General features: G+C 42.9%; 1 pseudogene; it reads right to left on the reverse strand.

Moving 5' to 3' along the window:
• The window catches only part of LOC112080935 (tripartite motif-containing protein 16-like protein), a 10,793-nt pseudogene extending 7,122 nt beyond the window's left edge, over window positions 1–3,671 (reverse strand).
• Window positions 3,672–9,301: the final 5,630 nt, after the last annotated feature.

Here is a 9,301-nt window from a genome sequence, read left to right on the forward strand (position 1 = left end):
GCTCAGAATGAGTCCTATCCTGAGCAGTCAGGCATTTCCAAACACTGCAGTGTGATGCAGTATATACCATCAAACTATAAAATACATGTAAATCTACAGTGCCTTCAGAAAGTATTCTCACCCCTTGACTTTTTCCACATTGTGTTGTGTTACAGCCTGAATTTAAAATGGATTCAATTAGATTTTTTTGGTCACTGGCTACACACAATACCCCATAATATCAAAGTGGAATTATGTTTTTTAAACTTTTTACAAATCAATTAAACATTTTAAGCTGAAATGTCTTGTCAATAAATATTCAACGCAGTATATACCATCAACCAATAGAATGTCAAAATAAATAAAATAGCTCCTCACAGTTCATGACACAGGAGACTTGAAGGCAGCAGGTTGATATGTGCTTTTCAGCAACACTAGCTGCATGCGTTCGGTTTCATTTCATGTGTGACACTCACCAGGGATTGGGGTCAATTCAATTTCAATTCAGTCAGTTCATTTTCCTCAATGCTTTCCTACACATTTCAGTTTAATTCCTGAATTGACTGAATTGAAATTGAATTAAACCCAACCCTCTCTGGTGCACTCTAAAGTTGCACCGGCCTAGACGCTGATCTTGGGTCAGTTTAGCATTTTCCCCACTAATGGTTAAGGTTGGAGAAGATCCAAGGTCTGTACATAGGATACGTTTACCCCGGAGCTCCAGTCTCTCACCTGCAGGAAGTCCACGTCCCTCTTGTTCCTGAAGAGTCTCTCCACTCTGGCCAGGGTCTTCTTCATCTCTTGGCTCTTCTGCTCCAGGTGGCCTGGATGCCCTCGGCCTGGCTGAGCGCCTGCCTCTGCTCCCCCTCCAGAACCTCCGTGGCCCTCCTCCGGGCCTCTTCCACGGCCCTTGCAGCAGGTAGAACTGCTGCTCCATCACAGCACGTACCCCTGCCACCGAGCTCTGGGAGAGAAAGATGGAGAGAATATGTGATAAAGAGAAAGAGGAGGAATGGAGAAGTACTTTGAAATGTGTATCAGCTGTGTGTTTCGAGGTTCATTAAGATCAGAGCGATGTTATAAGTGATAAATGAGGAATAGGCGAACGTGGGGAAAGAATGTATGGAGAGAATGTGCGACATACATTTTTTTTAAAGGAGAGGAGGAGGTGCTTAGTTGTATCAGCTGTGTGTTTAAGGTTCATTACGGTCAGAGGAAATGGTAAAAGTAATGCGGGTGTATGACTAATGACTTTTCAGTGGCGTACCTCTATGGATGCAGTGTTGCTCTGTAGCTTGCCAACGGCATTCTCTGCCACTGAGACGGTCTTCATAATCTCCCCTTGTTTCTTCTGCAGCTCTGTCTATAGACGATCATACGACGCACACACACACACATTCAGGGCTCTGTTTCTTAAAGAGTACCATGTGTTGGGACCAATGCCAGAAGGTTACCAGCATAGTCCATGGGAAATGCATTTGCTTTGAGAGAGGGCAACCTATTGGAACAGGACAATGGCAGGCTGTACGTATCACATGTCACATAGAAGGTTTCTTATCACAGAGAAATGTACTGAAGTCTTGTGATAAACAAATGATGTCATAAAAACTCATTTGCCCGGAGACTCCCTATCCTATGTCCCTCCATCGTGTCCTGGACCCTATCCTATGCTCCCTCCATCGTGTCCTGGATCACTAGACAATACTGACACTAAAAAGAGGAGTTTGGGACTTCAAAACAACAGCGTGTGGGTCGTTCCACCAACCCGATGCCTTTTGAGAAGTGGAACTTGGTATAAAAAAAAGTTTGGTTTACCAAATTTTAACATTCTGTCAGAAAGAACTTAATACAAAACTAGTTTCCCATCTAAGAGGTAAAAAAAAAAGACAACAGGAAGTACCTATGAAAGGGGCAATCGGCAGTTGCTGAAGCCATTTTTTAACTTAGAAATTAATTATATGTACCTATTTATTCTTGAAGAATATAACTTATAAATGTTTCATTAGCTTAGTTCAACTGTCATACCCCATCAGAACCCAAAATATAAGTGTGTTTTACTGCAATGTTTGTAAACTAATAAATTTAAAAACACTATTTAGCCTCAAAACATGTTTAAAACTATAATTTTCATCATTGATAGTCAGTCCTTTCATCCATAGCTCTGTCTATGAAATTGAGAGCGGTTATATTTCTCCAGGCCCATCTTTCAGCTTTGTACCGAAACAGGGGCGGGGAAAACACTTTATTATTGTTTCAACTGCTGAGTGCCAAATAAGGCAACAGAATTGAACGTAACCGGGTAGACGATTTCCTCTTGAATAGTTTCACCTATATAAATCGAGAGCTCAGTTAGCGTAACAGGGTTGACCTTAAAATGAGGGGCGACGTAAATGAATCACTAATCACATGAAATAAATATCATTCTCCAGACATGACTTTGTCAACAACATAACCAGGGCTTTACAATGATGCTGAATGTTGGGGTTAAGTGGGTTCAAATCTTCCCAGAAGTCACAGCGGGTGCAAGGAGTGACATGTCAAAATTGTGAATTTTGGCACTTTAACAAATCATTTTTCATATTACTCTGCCGTGGACAGATTCATGTGATCAACTTTTACGAGAATTTCCCTTTTGTGTTAATTTCCCTTTTGTGTTATCAAGATTATATTCATATTAAAGATTTATTTAATTCTCCATGTGGTCTATATTAAAGGACACTTCATTTAATATAACAAGCTTTTAAAATTCAATATTGATGCACAATTTCTAATTTTAATATCAAAGGGATGCAAAAGGCACTGTTCTCGTGGAACGACCCAAAACAACATGTCCATGCCAGAAAAAAGGGAGCATTCATACAGTTAGCACTCACTGTCTGTGAAATGTAAGTGTGTTGTGTGTCTGTATGTGTCAGTGGAGGCTGGTGGAGGGAGAAAGGGGAGGACGGGCTCAGCCATTACAAAGAATCCAGTCCTCCCTATTTCTCGCTCCACCAGCCTCCCCTGGTAAAATAMAAATGTTACCAATACCTGGATCTGTCTTCGAGCCTCCTCTACAGGTACAGTACTGTGCCCCAGATGCCCCTGTCCCTCACACTCGCAGCACACACACACACCGCAGCCGTCCGTCAGGCAGTATAGTTCAAGCGGCAGCCGGTGCTCCTCACAGGTGCGACACTCGATGTCCTGTAAGGGCTCCACCAGTCGGTGATTCTGGAACCTCTGGTTCTCAGGTGGGTCTGAGGTGGGCCTCGCAGTACGACACCAGGCAGGTGAGGCAGGACTTCTGGGCCCGGCACGGGATCTCGATGCAGGAGTCACACAGCACATCTTCTGGGGAGACAGTAAACCCGCTAGAGATTGTCTGGGGCTGGGTGTTCTCCCCTGGTTTATCGTGCTTTCTTATTGGGTCCTCTTGTTCCTGGTTCTGAGGATGGTGTTCTCCCCTGGCTTATCGTGCGTTCTTATTGGGTCCTCTTGTTCCTGGTTCTGAGGATGGGTGTTCTCCCCTGGCTTATTGTGCGTTCTTATTGGTCCTCTTGTTCTGGTTCTGGGATGGGTGTTCTCCCCTGGCTTATTGTGCGTTCTATTGGGTCCTCTTGTTCCTGGTTCTGAGGATGGGTGTTCTCCCCTGGCTTATCGTGCGTTGTTGTTGGGTCCTCTTGTTCCTGGTTTAGGTTCAGGTCCCACATGTTTATCATGGATGTGGTGACATTTTGCTTCCAGTTGTGGGATGACTCTCTTCTGTATTCTCTTCATTCTTGATGATGAGGTCTCCATGTTCTCTTTCTCTGGTTTGTGGATGTCCTGTGTGTTGCTGTCCTGTGTGTTGCTAGTGTGCCAAGACACAGTACCTCCCTCACTCACTCCTCTCTACTTCAGGCTGCAGGGTGAGACTGCTGGGCCTCTGTCTGGGTCTGAACAGGCAGACGGTGCAGATCTTTCTTCACGTCTTAGTCTATCATGACATCCTATACAGGCCTCACTACTCTTAAATTCCTATTTCTCGCTCAGTAAGTCGCTTTCTCACTCTATCTCTCTCAAAAACACTTTCTCGCTCTCTGTCTGTTTCTCTCACTCTCACCGTCTCTCCCCTAACTCTCACACCCTAAGACTGTCTGTCTGTTTCTCTGTCTCTCCTCTCTAACTCTCTGTCCAGCTCCCTAACTCAAGATCATTTAGTGAGAAGACAAGAACAGAACTGAGGACCGCGCCTTAATAACTTGATCCGTGTGAGTCAGCGGCAGCAGCAGGAGCCTCCTCTTGTTACACTCCTCCCTTCTCTCTTTCTCCTTTTCTCACTCTCTCCTCCCTCATTCAGTTGGGTTCAGGGAAGGCTGCGTTGGTTTGAGTGGAGAGAAGGGGGAAGTGGGTATTGAGGGCAAGGAATGTGGAGATCTCTATTTTAACAGGACAAATACAATATAAGCACCCKCAAAATGATTATTATGAATCATGAAATCGTCACTGTACAGCCACACTCCCTCATAGGACATCCCAGACGTGGCAATTCCAAAGTTGTTATCTAATAAAAGCATTTCGTAGAAAAAAAAGAATGTTGTATCAACAAAGAGGATCTGGGTCAGCTGAGATGTCTTCTGCAATATAATCTGTGAAAACTGGAATGTCAACATCCTGGAGAAACCTGTCTCTGAACAGTTAGCTTTTCAGGAGTCATCACAATGTGTTTGGAATGACTGGTCCTACACTAAAGTTATTATATGTTCACAGTAGATGAAGGAGAATGACTAACAAACTGACATAAAAGGTTTTTCAGATGCTGTTATGGTTGACATGATCACAGAAGAGTCATRCAATGTCTGGAGAAACTGTATCACTAATGTAATGCAAAGTTAAGGAAGCCAAGGAACCACAGTGACCAGGCCMTACCTAGTGTTTCCTTCTGATTAAAGACAAGGGATGTTTCTAGACAACATTATTTTCCCGCCGCACCCTAACTTCCTGCGACTATTTATAACCATACTCCAACTTATCTTACAATAATGTAGTGAGAGACTGAATTGGTAACAGAATTATTTTGACATTTTGGAAATCTAACACACATTTGTCTTTCATATACAAATACAGCTCGGGGAGGGGCTAGGTTAAGCCTGACTAATTTACTCTGTTTCACTTTTGTTGAAATGGAACAATTCAGTTTAGATCCAGACTAGGCTAGATTCAATATAAACAGGAAATGTAAACAGGAATTAGATTGTCTGGCAATGAGAGTAAGTCTGGCATAGAAAAAGAATTACAGAACATTGAATGGGAATGTCTGTGAAGTCAGGTACAATGACCGGTTATGACCAAAAATCCAAGCTCATGTTGTGATCCAGTTAGTTCTAATTTAATGTATACTTGGAAAATGACTCAATAATATCCTTGATTGACAAAACAGTCCTTACCTACTGTGCACATATTAATCAGTGGGAACGACCTTGGGCCTCTGGGTATCAGTTTTACTTAATGACCATACCTCTGACTCCCCATTGTTTCCCCTCTCCCTCTTCCTACATCCCAATGTTCCTTTTTCTGGAAGTGTGCTCTAGTTCATTTCCCTTCATGGATTTAAAACTGAGGGTTGGCATCATTCATTTTGTGAAAATGCATTTACATGCTTGAGGAGTGCACAATTGCACACTTTGGGGGAAAAGGACAGAGAATGGGATGCAGGTTGACGAAGTTAATGAGAATTACTCCCAGGCCTGTCGGGTGCAGGGTGAAGTTGCTCCTAGTTGCTCCCCCCACTAATGGTTAAAGGTTAGGATTGTAGTAGGGGAAGCTGATCCTAGACCCTGGAGCGGCCTGCCTCAGTCAGAGTCCTGTCTGTTGCAGCTTCACATACACAATGCAGAGAAGGACATATTAGTATTTTTGTTTATTTAAAAACACTGTTTGAGTCTTTAAAAAATATGAGGCATTCAATGTGGACATTGTTTAGGTTTCAAGTGCATCTGATAAAATCAACCACCAAAACCAATGACACATACAATATTATTGGGAAGACTTCATCACGTGATCAGAACAGAGACATACAGAACATACCATAGACATACAGTGCAGACTGAAGACTCCAATGATGGTTAGAGGCAATAGAGAACTTTTAGCCTCTATGGTGCTCTTCAGACGAAATGGGTCCTTTCATCTMAATGGACAGAAATAGTTTCCAGAAATGACATCATTGTACAGAAAGAGGCACATGTCCCCATAACCATGAGAAAAAGCAAAACATATTACCTGCCTAAAATTCAAGACTTGTGTAGTTTCATGAAATGGATTAAAGTAATATCCAGTGTTCCAGGTTTCTATGAAATAGGACCGATAATGAATTACAATATAATGAGTGAATATACTTTTCCTTCCCAAATGTTTTAATGAAATATGTTAAAAAGCAGCTTTTCTGTGTTGGAATGGTGTGGYCGTACCCCAACAACAAAACGGTGTGGCCATATACCCATCATTCAAAATAGGAACGCTAGTAGACCGCTGATTGGCCAGCTCATCCTCCTTAGGAGGATGACATCATCCTCTACGAGGAAATAGCAAGCATTTTTTGTTTGAGGTGGGGTTGTAAGTGGGGGKTTTTCTCAAATTTATGCTTTGGCCACAAATACGAGTATAGGATGAGTCGACAACATTATTTGGGTATGAGKTAACAGAATATGAACTTTTAAAAGTGAGATTTTCACTGGACAGTTACTATAGCATCATACCAAACAAACATGTGTAACCATACAGCCAACCTTCAAGCCAAAATTTGACGTAAACAATTAGTAACTAAACTTCCATAGTGTAGTGTAACATGGTTAATTATGTGATCAACATGACATGACAACATTGTAATTCAATACCTCATGTGGGTAAACCTATACGCTGGACATCTACCTACTGTATCAGAAAATCAGCAGGAAAATAACTGTGACAATGGATTTAACTTTGTGTGAGTTTTACCTATCGAAACATTAAATAATCCACTCAATACGTGTTTAGTTGACCATTCTCACATAGCGTCAACTTTCAATKAAAAAAAGCAATTGGCCTCTTTATCAGTGAACCAAACTGAAAGTGGTTGACCTGGCATACTGTGTGTAAACAAATGTACTGGTACAAAATGCATAGCAAGCTGAATGACCCGAGCCAAACCAATCAACAGGTACAAAAAATGCCTTAGTAGCAGAGAACTGGTAATGCACAAATAATGGTAATATTGTAGCGAATTGGAGAGGCAGCCTGACTGTGACTCGTAACCACCCTACACTAACACATGTGATACATTATCTCCATCAACAATGGAAGTATCTATACAAAACTATGGATTTGAGACCTTGGCTGGGATTCTACGCAAGGCACGTTATAGCACTCACTATACAGCCGACAATGTGCTGTTTAAAGGCATTTTCCACGAAGTTCGCGGAGATCGCATTCATTGTAAAAGCTGTGTATGCAGGCTACAGAGTAAATTACCTTAAAAACTGTTACGGTGCACCGCGTTAAAACGCGTCTTGTATTGAATCCGCGGCTATGTCTAATGGATTAATAAACAAATACAAACAATTGACCAACAAATGTACTGACACCAGGAGCACAGTCTCAGGGGATGGTAGTACGGTATCTAACATGCCCCATGTACTGACACCAGGAGCACAGTCTCAGGAGATGGTAGTACGGTACTTAACATGCCCCGTGTACTGACACCAGGAGCACAGTCTCAGGAGATGGTAGTACGGTACCTAACATGCCCCATGTACTGACACCAGGAGCAAGTCTCAGGGGATGGTAGTACGGTACTTAACATGCCCCATGTACTGACACCAGGAGCACAGTCTCAGGAGATGGTAGTACGGTACTTAACATGCCCCATGTACTGACACCAGGAGCACAGTCTCAGGGGATGGTAGTACGGTACTTACATGCCCATGTACTGACACCAGGAGCACAGTCTCAGGAGATGGTAGTACGGTACTTAACATGCCCCATGTACTGACACCAGGAGCACAGTCTCAGGGGATGGTAGTACGGTACTTAACATGCCCCATGTACTGACACCAGGAGCACAGTCTCAGGAGATGGTAGTACGGTACTTAACATGCCCCATGTACTGACACCAGGAGCACAGTCTCAGGGGATGGTAGTACGGTACTTAACATGCCCCATGTACTGACACCAGGAGCACAGTCTCAGGGGATGGTGTACGGTACCTAACATGCCCATGCACTGACACCAGGAGCACAGTCTCAGGGGATGGTAGTACGGTACTTAACATGTCCCATGTACTGAACCAGGAGCACAGTCTCAGGGGATGGTAGTACGGTACTTAACATGCCCCATGTACTGACACCAGGACCACAGTCTCAGGAGATGGTAGTATGGTACTTAACATGCCCCATGTACTGACACCAGGAGCACAGTCTCAGGGGATGGTAGTATGGTACTTAACATGCCCATGTACTGACACCAGGAGCACAGTCTCAGGGGATGGTAGTACGGTACCTAACATGCCCCATGGACTGACACCAGGAGCACAGTCTCAGGGGATGGTAGTACGGTACTAACATGCCCACAATTGGGGTCAGACAGAGGTGTTGGAGGTGGGCAGGCCACACCTCCTTGTTCTTCTCTCTGTACACTGTGCCACATGGCATACAAGAACACTGCTGCACATCAGCACTGTGTTCTGTGGATACAGATCTAGGCAGTCTTTGGCTGACTGCGTATGGTGGCGCAATGCTCCAAAAGATGGCATGCCATAGCTCTCTGTCCTTCACGGAAGCAGCAAGGTCCTCTGTAGTTAATTAAAACGTTCAACAGTGGCGTTTAGTTCATTAAAACGGTCAACAGAGTCCTTTAGATCATTAAAACGGTCAACTGTGTTATTTAGTTAATTAAAACTGTCAACAGTGTGGTTCAGTTAATTAAAACGGTCAACAGTATATTTTAGTTCATTAAAACAGTCAACAGTGTTGTTTAGATCATTAAAAAGGTCAACAGTGTCGTTTAGTTAATTAAAACGGTCAACAGTGTCCTTTAGATCATTMAAATTGGTCAACAGTGCAGTGGACTTCTAGAACTCACTCTAATGAAGCTGCAACRATCCAAAATACCTTTCAGATTTCTTCAGCTCTTCTCCTTMATTTATAAAGTCCATAGAAAGCTCAGGTTTCTGTATTTTACTTGTCTTCTTTTGTTCACTGAGATGTTTACMTTAACAATGTCCTCCTTTCTGACCCAGGGAATGAAATGACAACATTTCTCTGAATGTCCTTACATAATCGCAGAGTCAGACAAGCGTGTCTCTGAATATTGCATACACTACAACAAA

The sequence above is a fragment of the Salvelinus sp. IW2-2015 genome, unplaced genomic scaffold (assembly GCF_002910315.2).
Source record: "Salvelinus sp. IW2-2015 unplaced genomic scaffold, ASM291031v2 Un_scaffold16597, whole genome shotgun sequence".
Taxonomy (NCBI): Eukaryota; Metazoa; Chordata; class Actinopteri; order Salmoniformes; family Salmonidae; genus Salvelinus; species Salvelinus sp. IW2-2015.